Source organism: Pseudorca crassidens, chromosome 15 (genome assembly GCF_039906515.1).
Source record: "Pseudorca crassidens isolate mPseCra1 chromosome 15, mPseCra1.hap1, whole genome shotgun sequence".
Classification (NCBI taxonomy): Eukaryota; Metazoa; Chordata; class Mammalia; order Artiodactyla; family Delphinidae; genus Pseudorca; species Pseudorca crassidens.
In genome coordinates, this window is record NC_090310.1 from 50,242,305 (window position 1) to 50,254,350 (window position 12,046).

Genomic DNA, 12,046 nt, shown 5'->3' on the forward strand with positions numbered 1-12,046 from the left:
ATGGCTGTTAGAGTCAGATGGGGAAGGACAGTGGGGGGAAGACCTTAAAGTTCTTTGGTCTAATATTTTAGCTCAAACAGAACAAATGAAAATCAAATATACTATCCAGTGGCCGTATCAGTGAGCACTGTCTTCCAGCATTGCCCAGTTATTGTAACAAGAAATAACCATAAAGGAACTCAAGAGATTGTCAACTCCCATTTCTTGTTTTTTAAATGAAATGAGAACTAGCTGGTGGCTGAATGACTCACCCAAGATCACTCAGTAAAGAGTGGCAGGTGAGAATTATAGCCAAACTTCCAACTTCCAAATCAGTCTCAAATCAACTGTAGGACACTGTCTTGCCCATGAGCCTCTGAACTATTTGCATGGGTCCATGGCAGGTGGTCCCCTCAGATTCCATTCCAGGGAAATGGAGAATGATGCTGGCAGAAGTAGACAGGGGGAGAACCACTACACCCCAGCCAGGAAACCCATGCACTTCTCAGAAGCACAGACCTCTTTATGTACTGAAAATGGATATTTCAGGAACTGAGCAAATAACTGGTGTTTTAAAATCAAAACAGAGTTTAATATATCTTTTTAAATTCCTATTTCCCAACTTTGGGATTCTCATGTTGTATGTATATACAAGTATATTCAAAGATAGAAAACTTATACAGAGATCATTAAAAGGGCATAACCCAGAATATATAACCATGCAACAGGACCCCCTATGTTTCTCACACTCTCTTATCTCCCCCTGACACACGTCCAACAAGTGATCCAACTTCCTCACTCAGGGGGAAAGGCCCATTAGCAAATGGCACTCAGACATGGAGGCCTGAAAGAAGATCCCACACTCTGGAAGATGTGTTGGAGACATTTCATGACAAAATCAAGTGGCTTTCTCCCTCGAAGTTTATCAAGACTGATAATAAAGCAAATGCAGTGTGAGACACAAACACACACACACACACACACACACACACACACATTGTAGAGAGAGGAAAACAGAGTGACTTGTTCATGTGTCCTGTTTTATAGACTTCAATTAAATTATTTGTGCCCTTGAATTGGGAAGCAGGGTTCTGGAATTATTTTTTAATAGAACAAAAAGCCATCTTGGAGCCTCTTGCTCCAAAATCACTCCTGCTAATAAGTAACATGTCACACAATTACAAACTCAACGTGTGCCTTTAATGTTCTCATTTCTACCAAAATAGACAAATCATTGCTACTTAGAAACCTCCCTGTCTTTGGTTTGAACCAAATTAATTTGATAGTTATATTACAGTAAAACAGCAAAGGCTGACAGCTGCAATAGAGAAAGTATAGTTAGCATTCCTAACTTTTATTTTTAGTTACTATTGCTCTCACAAGGATCACAAGTTCAGGAGACTCCTGACTCATTGCACAAAATGTATTATGGGAAATTATTGTAAAGTTTCCTAAAGCTCATATTATCAGTTAGCTATTGCTGTCTAACAAACCACACCAAAATTTAATGACTTAAAAGTATAACCATTTCTTTAGCTTATGATTTAGCAACTGAGGCTGGGTTCAGCTGGATGCTTCTTCTTGTCTTTGCTGGGCCCCGTCATGTTTCTGTGATCCCCACGGGTCACTTTTATAACTCTGAGTCTGGGAGTGTTGACTGGCTGTTGGCTGAGGCAGGGGGGGCGTTTGAGCCACGGGTGTCTCTCATTCTTCACTGGGCTAGCTGAGCAAGAGAACAAGATCACATAAGACTTCTTGAGACCAAGACTTGTGGCATGTCATCAATTCCCCTGCTTTCTACTGGTCAAAGCAATTCAAAAATCCAGCCAAGAGGCTGAAAAGAGACCATCTTTTTTTTTTTTAATTTTTTAAATTGAAGTATAGTTGATTTAGAATATTGTGTTAGTTTCTGATATACAGGAAAGTGATTCAATTATATATACATATATACACATATATATTCTTTTTCATAGTCTTCCACATTGTGGTTTATTACAGGATATTGAATATAGTTCCCTGTGTTATACAGTAGGTCCTTGTTATTTATTTCATATATAGTAGTGTCTGTGTATCTGTTAATCTCAAACTCCTAATCTGTCCCTCCTCCCCATCTCCTTTCCCCTTTGGTAACCATAAGTTTGTTTTCTATGTCTGTGACTCTATTTCTGTTTTGTAAATAAGGTCATTTGTATCATTTTTTTATAGATTCCACAAATAAATGGTATCATATATTTGTCTTTGATTTATTTCACTTAGTATGATAATCTCTAGGTTCATCCATGCAAATTGCATTATTTCATCCTTTTTATGGCTGAGTAATATTCCATTGTATACGTGTACCACATCTTCTTTATCCATTCATCTGTCGATGGACATTTAGGTTGGAAACCATGTCTTAGCTCTTGTAAATGGTGCTGCTATGAACATAGGGCTGGGTGCATGTGTCTTTTCAAATTATAGTTTTGAAACCATCCCTTGATGGCAGAAGCTGAGAAGTTTCATTGCTCAGAGTGTGGATACAGGGAAGTTATTAATTGGTGCCAAAATATAATCAATATTTCACATTTGAGTCTCAGACAGTATGCTTTTTTCAACTAATTACATCCAGTTACTTAAATTGCCTTGGAAATAAGATGCCACACAGAACTACAATTCGTGTATTTTCTGATTATTTTCCACCTGAGTTCGTACATAAACATAAGCAGGTTACAATTTTATATTAAAATAAAAACTGCTTTTCCTAGAAGGATTACATCAGAAGACCGTGAGATTATTGGGGGTGAAAAAGCTTTGCAAATTCAAGTTTATCTTTAGAGCTTCTAGTAGAGAGCACTTAATAGTCACTCCAGAAATGCTTATTGAAAATTTTTATGTGAAATAAGTTCAGACTCCTCTACCTGAATTCATCTATCTCTTCATATTGTTTTCCACTTGTGGCTTCCTAACCTGTCTTCTCTTCTAAATATATCTATTAATAAGTAGCCTGTAGTTAGAAGCTAATCTGTTCTGTCATCAATGTATTTGATGCATTATTTGAGTGCATTATTCATGGACAGATCTTATGCCTTCCTATTTTTTTCTCTATCAAAGCCTCTTTGTTTTGGCACTACCTTCACTCTCCCCACTCTTCCATAATGTCTAACTACTTTCTATGGAGCCTATAATGTGACTCCAAACCTAGGCTGCAAGTTGGGATCACCCAGGGAGCTGAAAAATAACCAGTACCTTCCCCCCTCCCTGACTTTCTGATTTGACTGGTCTGGGATGCAGCCTGAGAGGTGGCATTTTTCAGGCTCTCCAGGTGATTGATTGCAATGTGCAGCAAGTTGAGAATCATCATTTTTGCAGACCCCTCCTACACATCACTTACTGAGGAAAGACTTTATGATACCCCCACCATCTCCCATCCCTCGTCATAGCTCTAGTATCACACTTCTTTCCTTCCCAGACATTATCAGAGATGACAGTTGGGATCTTGTATTTATTTACATCTTTATTTGACTGTTTGTTTGCCAGGGAACACTTCCGTTATTGCTTTGTTTGGTGAAACCTACAGGTACAATGACAGCACATAGTAGTCATTCAAAAGTCATTGGTTAAACACATTACTTTAATGAACTATAAGAAGCCAGTCTGTGAATTATGGCTTAAATGTAATGATCTAGGACAGGAGCTCTCAAACTTTAGCCCAAATCAGAATCACCTATAGGGCTTGTCAACATACAGCTGGCTATGCTTCAGCCCCAGGAGTTTCTGATTCAGTACTTCTGGGATGGACCTGAGAATCTGCATTCCTAAAAAGTTCCCAATCGATGTTGATGCTGTTGGTCAAGGGACCACGGTCCATAGGCTTCTGTCGAGAGGCAGCAAAAAGCAGTGACAAAAAGTATGACCTATAGCATAAGACTGCCTGGTTCAAGTCCCAGCTCTGTTACTCATTAACTATGTGGCATTGGAAAAGATGTTCAGTCTTCCAGATGCTACTAATTACGTGACAATGGGAAAAATGCACTCCTAAGTGCTTCAGTTTCTCCATCTGTAGAACAGAGAGAGTCCCAGAACCTGCCTTCTCAATTTGTTATAAGGATTAAATGAGTTAATGTTTGTAAAATTCTTGGAAGAGGGCTTGGCAGGTAGGAGGCCCTACATAACTTAAATGTTCATACATGATGCTTTTAATGGTGGCATACTGATAACACTCCTGCAAACTGACCTTAAATTTTTAGTTCTACATATGAAAACTTTAAATAAACCACACACACACACACACACACACACACACACACACACACACACCAAGAATCACTATGGTCCAAATCTCAAAGTGTGATACATCAGATCAATAACCATCATAATAAATACCATTAATTGATCATCTAATCTGTGCTGATGCTTTGAGTGTATACTATTTTATTTTTCCAGATATGAAGTAGGTGTTACTGTTCCCAGTTAATATATGAGAAAACTGAGGCTCAGAAATGTAGTAACATTTGGGTAACTGAGCCAGAAAATCCTGAGTTATTAAAAATCTCTCTAGAAATGATCAGTAAGGAAGAGAGTTAGATGATGTACAATTCAAGACTCTTTCAATCACAAGTAACAGAAGTCTTAATCAAATTGGCTTAAGCAAAGAAGAGAATTACTGGCTTATGAGTCTAAAAATTCCAAGGTATCCTCCTTCAACTACAGCTGGATCCAGGGGTTCAAATGATATATTTATTCTGGATTCCACGCTCTCCCTCATTCTCTCTCATTCACTCTCTTCCTCCTGCTCATCTTCCCTCTTGGGCTCTCCTCTCTTTGCGTTCGCCTCATTCTCAATTAAGCCCTCCACCAACCACGTGACCCCCCCACAACAGATCAAAGCTGATGCCATCTTCATGGCAAAAAATCCCACAGAGCAGAGACTTCTCCTCCACAATTCAAGCAAAAGTTCTGGACTTTTGCTTCACTAAGCTTAGCTGAATCCCATGCCTATCACACACCAATCATGTAGCCAAGGGCACAGAACATGCTAATTCATCCTGCCAGGGTCACCTGTCCACCTTAGGTCTGGGGAAGTATCCTTCCCAGCTGGGTCAGGAGGATGGATAGTTGAGGAAAAATAATTCCTCAAAGGAAAATCAAAGGGCTGTTAGTCAAAGGAAGGAAATGGATGCTGATTTCGGAATCAACTATTCCTCACCCAGTCTACCGAGCTCATGGAAAGCCACTGAGCTGGAAGTCAGACCATCTGGGTCTCTCTTTCTCTGTGTTAGCTAGCTGTTGCCTTTGACAAGCCTGTCCGTCTCTCTCGGTTTTACTTTCCTCATCTGTTAAATGAAGGAATGGACTTGAAATTCTAGGCTTCCTCTTATCAGCAAAGTTCAAAGATTTCTATGTGCACACATCTTGTCAGCACAACTTGAATATGAGTACCAAAGTGGATTCACTTTTTTAAATTTTTTTTTTTTTTTTGCGGTATGCGGGCCTCTCACTGTTGTGGCCTCTCCCGTTGCGGAGCACAGGCTCCGGATGCGTAGGCTCAGTGGCCATGGCTCACGGGCCCAGCCGCTCCACGGAATGTGGGATCTTCCCGGACCGGGGCACAAACCCATATCCCCTGCATCGGCAGGTGGACTCTCAACCACTGTGCCACCAGGGAAGCCCCATTTTTTTAAATTTTGACTGGGAAAAGGAACTTAAAATGGACCTGGGAATCATGCAGCCAGGGAAGTAGGAAGATACAGGGGTGAATTAGTAGGAGATGTACACTGGTAGCAATGGTAGCCATCAAGCTCAGATTCAGCAGGTGAGCCAAAACTAGGGACACTATGCTAGCAGTTTAAAGAAAGGGTAGAAGAGACCAGAGGAGAGATGGGTCATCTGAGAAAAAGCATCTGGGAGATAGTGATGTTTGAGCTGAGTCTTAAAGGAAGGGTGTGGGATTGCTGTGTGAATGGAGAGGTAGGGACATTTCCACCAAAGGGAATGCATGAGCCACAAGGCATGGAGGGTAGACCATGGCCAAAGTTAGATGCCTGTGAGGTCGAGGGGTTGGAGAGAGATTCAGCTGGAAAGATAGGTTGATTTAAGACTGTGGAAGGTCTAGCAGGCCATGTTGGGAAGTTTGGACTATAGTCTGTTAATGGAGCATGAGAAGCAGGTAGCAAACAAGGAGGTCATGTCAACTACTGGGCATAGAGTGTCCAATATAATCCTCATCACAGTCCTGCTGAAATACTTCTTATCCCCATTTTACAGATGATAAAACTGAGGCTTGTATAGGGTTGAATAAGATGCTTGATCAGGACTTCACTGGTGGTGCAGTGGTTAAGAATCCGCCTGCCAGTGCAGGGGACATCGGTTCAAGCCCTGGTCTGGAAAGATCCCACATGCTGTGGAGCAACTAAGCCTGTGTGCCACAGCTACTGAGACTGCACTCTAGAGCCCTCGCGCTACAACTACTGAGACCCACATGCCTAGAGCCTGTGCTGTGCAACAAGAGAAGCAGCCACCTCAATGAGAAGCCCCTACACCACAGCAAAAAGTAGCCCCCGCTCACCGCAACTAGAGAAAGCCCACGTGCAGCAACGAAGACCCAACACAGCCATAATTAAATAAGTAAATAGTTTTTTTAAAAAAATGCCTAATCATTGGTGCACTGGAAATGAGTTGATGGAGTTGGAACTCTTACCCAGATCATCTGATGGGTTCGAAGCTAGGATTTCTTCCACTCTGCCCTTGACATCCCACCTTCCACCCCAGAGGAATGCTGCAAGGGTGGAATTCATCTCTCCACAGTAGGAACTTGGTTGTGACTGGCTGAAACATTAACACCCTTTTAGTGTCACCCATAACACTACCAACGTTTTTAGCAGTTAACTATGGCATTTCTCTCCCATCAGCCCAATAGGAATTATTTTTAACTCATGATAATGTGATGTTTGTGAAACTTGGTTAGTAACTAAGAGAGAAACCCTTGGCAATTTCACAAAGTGTCTAACTGGTTACTTCTGCAAACAAGTCACTGAGTGAGGTTTCTGGAAAGAGGACAGGCTGTCTCAGAGAACAAGTATAACTCCAAATATAGAAATATACTTAAATCAAGTAAATTTTGTAATTGGACCAATGGACATAGGCCACCATATAAGCTTGCCACCAAACATTATTAGGGGAAAAAAAGTTCCAACTCTTTGTCAGGCTCACAAGTGCTTAGATTGCCTAAGAATCAGGAGATTTAAATTCAGAGTTAGGAATTAGGGATGAAAATCTTGTCATAGGCATGATACTCATCGACTATCAGTTTTGAAAATTCACCTAACAGTCTCCTCTCTTCTTTTCCTTTAATTAGAAATTAAAATCAGGAGGGAATAAAAAGGTAATTCAGTTTTCCTTGCACTGCCAGACTGTGGAAATACAGGGGTCCACGTAATACTGTGAGTTTCTATCTTTTCCATTTCAAAAGACACAGTGAACACAAGCCTGTCCAAAACCATTCTTTAAAAAGAGAACCCTCTACTTAAGGTGTTGATTCTGTATTTCTCAAAAGAATTGAAATTATCACCACAGTAAAACTTGATGTCCTAGCTCCAAAGATGTCATTTAGAAATTGCTCTTCAATTTGAGACATTTTTATTAAACCACGGCAAAGTTTGCAGTATAGTGAAAGTATAAGAACCTATAAAGGATTATGTCATCACCATGTCTTGTATACGAAGTGTTGGTTTTGGATTGCTAACAAATGTTCAAACTTTCTTAGGAAAAAAAAGAAAAAGAAAAACAAGTTGTGAGGCCAAGAGGATGAGTGGATTGAGTGTCAGCGTTTATGTTCAAGCAGCGTGGATGGGCTCCAGCCTGAGGTCACCTTAGAATTAAAATGGAACTGGTGGTCTTGCCTTGGCAGACAAGAGGCTATAACAAATCTATGACCACATACATACAGACACCACGGTCGCCAGCTAAACCACACACATGTGGCACAGAGAGCTCCAGTGAGGCAGTTACCAACAAAACTGAGATCCTTTTTCTTCCCTTTCTAGAAAACAGAGTAAATTTTATCCCTTCACACAGCAGTTAATGGAAACTCATCATAGTTAACAGATTAGATTGTCTTCTACCCAGAATTTAAATTAACCATATTAAATAGGTGGAGAAAGTTTATCCACAATAGAAAGCAAACTAGCTCCCATCAACCAATCATTTATCTGCCTACCAAAGTGATCGTTTCAAAATAAAATAGACTATCTTCCCGGTTATTTACAATAAAGACCTCTCTGCTTTTCTTAAATCTAATGAGTGAGCATGTTTCACACCCTCTGGGTATCGATTTTGGGAAGTCAGACTCAGTGGCCACCCCTGAAGCCATCAAGATCCAAGATGCCACTAATTAAAGCTTCAGAGAGGCCAACCACATATAGACCTTGGTAGATTGCTGAGCATCCCCTGGGAGGCAGGAGGAGAAGGAGCCCCACTGTGCACGAGAGGCCAAGGTGAGGGGTAGAGACAAGATCAATCGTGGTGGGCTGCCCATACGTTCATGTGGTGGATCCCAGGTTAGGGTGGATCTGGGGATTTAGTCCTTGCATCCACAGAACAAACAGCTGTAACTTGGAGAAGAAAGTGGGCTCCAAGTTCCTAACAAAGGTGAATGGGAGAGCATATCCTACCAAGACAAGGATGAGGGACTTATGAAATATTTGGAGGGTGGTTTCACCTGTGTCATTCCGTCAAAATTCTATAGGGTTTAAGTGGCTTCCCCTGGATCATGCAATGTATCAGTTATCTATTGCTGCCTAGCAAATGAGCCCACACTCAGTGCCCTAAAACAGCAACCTAAATTATTACTTATAAGGCTATGGGTCATCTAGGTAGTCTTGCTCTATTGAGTTTGGCTGGGTTCATTCAGCAAGTCATGGAGGCTGGATGGCCTGAACAGCATCAGTCTATGTCTGATGGTTGGATGGTTATCGGTTGGGGCAACAGAGGTGATTAAGTCACATGTCTCCCATCCTCCAGCAAGTTAGTCTTGACTAGGTCTCATGGTGTTAGCAGTGCTCCAAGAGAGTGAGCAGAGACATGCAAAGATTCTTGAGGCTCAGGCTTTACTTTTGCTACCGTTGATTGGCTAAAGCAAGTCTAAGGCCAGGGCAGAAAAATAGAAGCCACCTCTTGAAAGGAGTTGCTGCAAAGTTTCATTGAGAAGAAGGAGTTACAGAAAAGGGAAGACATGGGGCCATTTTTGCAGTCAATCTACCACATCCATGTAATCAGCAGTAATATTAGGAGCAAATATTCCTATTTCAAATTTCCAGACTCTTTCTGCTACCTCATACTAAGTTACATAAACTCTAACCCGTGACCTAATATGTATCAAGAAACATTGAGCGTGGTGGCTTTTGATTTATACTCTCCGACTTATTACAAGCTTTTAGCATTTCATTGCTGTATGACTTTTTGCAAATTTCTTAACCAATCTATGACCTCTGTTTCCTCATTTATAAAATGGATTTACTAATAGAGCCCTGCCCACAAGGCTATTGTCAGCACCAAATAATAGACATTAAGCTTTGAAAAAGAGATTGACACTTAAAGTGCTTAAAATATATCATCATCACCACAACCATCATCATCATCATCATCATCATCAATATTGACAAAATGAACTTCTAATCCATCCTTTTTTCCCTATTCACATCCTTCCCTGTATTACAAGGTCCTGGAACACAGATCTTTCTTACCCAACAACCAGTTTACCCTTTTTTCTGGCCCTGAACCCCTCCCGCATCAGCAGAAGACAGGTCAATCTTCTATCCTGACAACTTTCTGGACAGAGACATTTTTGCACTTAAATTCCCAAGTCAATCTTCAGGACTGGGGGCTGCCTGCCAGAAGCTTCCTGCCACTTCCCGTAGCCTGAACTCTAAGAGTCTGGGGTTTGCCTTGTTAAAATGTGGTAAAGGCTGGGATTCCTCAGGCCTGGGATCTAAGCTGGGGCCAAGACAGTTGTGGCCTACACTGGCTCAGGAATCTGTCCTGTTTTGCTGCCACCAAGAAACTGTGTGTGTCTGTATACAAATACTTACGGGTGGGTGGGTCTTGCACAAGTACAAATTCACAAAAGGTCATGATTTTGGGAAAGGCTATTACACACATTCTGCTGTGAGGGCAATGATAATCAGGAAGTCATTCCCTAAGCAGATTTTCCCAGAAAAGCCTTATCTTAAAATTATAAACACAACCCCTAATAGAGTGGATAAAGAATGGAAGTTTTACCTGTCTGTCGCCCCTCTCAGGTCAATACAACAACTGCTATGAAAAACAACCTCATACTGTGATCCACATGAATGTGTATAGGGTACAGATTTATTTTTACCTTTCGTCTCTTATTTTTCTCTTTAATTAATATTTACTCTCACTCTTTTTTGTTTTTTTTTTTTTTTTTTGCGGTATGCGGGCCTCTCACTGTTGTGGCCTCTCCTGTAGCGGAGCACAGGCTCCGGACGCGCAGGCTCAGCGGCCATGGCTCACGGGCCCAGCCGCTCCGCGGCATGTGGGATCTTCCCGGACCGGGGCACGAACCCGTGTCCCCTGAATTGGCAGGCAGACTCTCAACCACTGCACCACCAGGGAAGCCCCTTTTCTCTCTCTTTTTTAATTCAAAGGGAGCTTAGAGATTATTCCAGACCCTTGCTACTCAAAGTGTGGTCCTCTGACCAGTAATATCAGTTTCACCTAAGACTGTGTTAGATCTACCCCAGACCTATGGAACCAAATCTGGATTTTAACAAACACTCTGACTCTGATGCATATTGAAGTTTGAAAAACACTGGAGTAGGCCTGTATTTCTCTAACACTAGAATGTTACATAATCACCTAGAGCACTGGTTAAAAAACAGATTTATGGACCCTATGCCTAGAGATTCTGATTCAGCATACCTGGGGGGAGGCCCAGATTCTGTATTTCTGACAAACTCCCAGATGCTGGAGATGCTGATGGTCCAGGAACCAACTTTGAGAAGCAAGGACAAATGCCTTCGTTTCACAGTGGGGAAAAATGAGGCCTGGGAAAAATGGGTGGGCATGGTGCAAACTAAACTGCCCAACATCTTAACAATTATGTAGAAATCAAGACCAGACCCCAGTCTCTGGGTTTCCTTCCCAGAGCACTCTGATGGAGATGCTGCTTTCAATCGGATTCTCAGTCTTTTCTTCTCCTTTTACATGACTTCCATATTCTCTTCTGCACCGTATGACCTGCAGCACCCTTTTCAATTTCTAACCAACAATTCCATTTTCTTAACCTATTTCAAAGCTAACTTTCATTTTACCCTCTGATTCTTTTTGAATCTTGGCAGAGGGCTGAAACATGTTGCTTAAGTAATATTTGTTGAATTGAACCCTCTTCTCTTAGTCCCTTTTTCTTTGATAAGTTCTTCCGTTTTAGCCTCCTTAGTCCTTCTTACTCTAGGTCGTCATTGCCTTCTCAGAATTAACTCTGCTGTCTCTGTGTCTAGCATCTAACCTCCAATTTCTTCCTACCTTTTCCTCCTAATACATCTTCTCTTTTTATGCACCGGCCACAGGAACTGCTGTTTTGCCTGTACTTTCCCTCCAAGCTCCGTCAGTAAACATGAAGTGGTGAGTGGAAAGGAGGGAAAAAAATAACTTGACTTTGAGAAGAGTAGTTAAGATGTCTGAGGAAAGTAAACAGAAGCAAGAGTGCAGGCATTAAATCACTTTCCATTTGGACCTACACTAACACTGGCCACTGGATACTGACGTGCATGGTTCAGAATCAGAGAGGAAAAGTGAAAACTGAACAGAGCCGCACCTATAAGAATAGGTTACATGTCCAAAAACTATTCAGGAATACTTTAGTTAGAAGATACGAAGAATTCAAGTTGAAAAAGAAAAGGCAGAATTTAAAAATCCTTTAATGTATGTTGAATGGGGCTCCAAGACCAACCAAGGGCTCTAATTGGTTAAAAGTGCCCCCTTCCTTCCTCAGCACTGTATGTTGCCACCTCTAAAAACACTTGAGCCCTCAAAAGGGGAAAAAAAAACCCTTCTGAGTTGCCAGATTTGA